This window comes from Clinocottus analis, unplaced genomic scaffold, assembly GCF_023055335.1.
Source record: "Clinocottus analis isolate CAN_PGR_092001 unplaced genomic scaffold, fCliAna1.0.p SCAF_11, whole genome shotgun sequence".
In the NCBI taxonomy this organism is placed as follows: Eukaryota; Metazoa; Chordata; class Actinopteri; order Perciformes; family Cottidae; genus Clinocottus; species Clinocottus analis.
In genome coordinates, this window is record NW_027175832.1 from 8,890,999 (window position 1) to 8,891,263 (window position 265).

The window sequence follows — 265 nt, forward strand, 5'->3', positions numbered from 1 at the left end:
TAGTTGACACAAGAGAGTGAGACATACAGATAAATAGACAGAGAGCGAGAGAAAGAGAGATGGGATAAAAAAAAGGAATGGAAATGTAGAATAGGAATTTGTGAACTGATAGAGATGTTACAGGCTGAATGAAAGCAAGATGGCAAGAGAGAGAGAGAGACAGAGGATAAAAAAAATAAATAAATAAACATGTATGAGCATGTCCTTCCCCACAATTGACATACTGCTCAGGGTGTTTACGACCCCGGCCGTTCTCTTCTTTAAC